General features: G+C 47.7%; 1 protein-coding gene across 1 annotated transcript in view; it reads left to right on the forward strand.

Annotated features, from left to right (window-relative positions):
- The window catches only part of HDC (histidine decarboxylase), a 17,245-nt gene that overhangs the window by 11,682 nt on the left and 4,250 nt on the right, over positions 1 to 1,313 (forward strand). The window lies entirely within an intron of this gene.

Below are 1,313 nucleotides of genomic sequence, written 5' to 3' on the forward strand. Positions count from 1 at the left end.
GCAGGGTGCAGAATTTCCTGGAGAAGGGAAAGGGGCTCCTTGCTTAAGTTACTTTTATGTTTTTGTCCCCAAGGAGGCGCTGTGGAAGGCTCCACCTTGGGGCGGGTCAGGGACATCCTTCCTGCGTTTCTAGATGCTTCTAAACATTCCCGGTGCTTTCACTGGCTGCATCTCAGTCTTTCCAACCTGCCCACATTCCCAGCCTGTACAATCTCTTGGGGAAACAGGTTCTTCAGATTTCACGCCTCAGTTTGAAGACAATCCTTCCTGTAATTGTAGGGCAAACAATTGTCATGTCCAAGGGGAGGTGGCAGTGGCTTTGGGAAACTTAGTGGACCTTGATTTCCTTATATGTTCACATTCAATATTATTTTGTATTAGTTTCAGGCATACGGCATAGGGGTTAGATAATCATATACTTTACAAAGGGGTGCCCCCAATGTTTCCAGTACCCACCCGGCACCATGCATAGTTTTTATGATATTATTGACTATATTTTCTATGCTGTACCTTATAGCCCCATGACTATTCTGTAATTGACAATTTGTACTTCTTTTTTAAAAAATATATATTTCATTGATTTTTTACAGAGAGGAAGGGAGAGGGATAGAGAGTTAGAAACATCCATCAGCTGCCTCCTGCACACTCTCCACTGGGGATGTGCCCGCAACCAAGGTACATGCCCTTGACCGGAACAGAACCTGGGACCCTCCAGTCCGCAGGCCGACGCTCTATCCACTGAGCCAAACTGGTTAGGGCCAATTTGTACTTCTTAATCCCTTTACCTCTTTCACCCCTCCCCTGTCTCCCTACCCCCTGGCTGCCACCAGTCTGTTCTTTGCATCTATGAGTCTGGAACCTTACTGTTTCTATTTCTGCATCTAGAAAGTGCTGCTTTGTACCGTTTCTTCTCTCACCTCTAACCCCATGCATTTAATTTTCAAGTCTACAAAGCAACTCCTGGAAAACTAAAGCTGCTATTTGCTGTGACCTGGGGGTCTTCCCTACTGCTCTGACCTGTGCCCCAAGCTCCTTTTCACCCAGGCGGCTGCAGCTTTAAATAGAAGCCCACAGCATCCTGGGAGAGAAGACTTAGGGGCTTCATTCCTGGGGACCTGGAGCCACCCAAACTCAGGCCACGGTTCTCTGACATCAGGGCTGTACCATGTCCCTCCCTAATAGTGAATGGGGGCAGGCAGGCATGGTCTTGCAGAGGAGACCTGCAAGATGGTGAAGTACACAGAGGAGGTTTGGGAATGCCTCGAGTTAAAGAAGAGCATGTCACCCGTTGTAAGCCCAAACGATAATATCAG

This window comes from Myotis davidii, unplaced genomic scaffold (genome assembly GCF_000327345.1).
Source record: "Myotis davidii unplaced genomic scaffold, ASM32734v1 scaffold132, whole genome shotgun sequence".
Lineage (NCBI taxonomy): Eukaryota > Metazoa > Chordata > Mammalia > Chiroptera > Vespertilionidae > Myotis > Myotis davidii.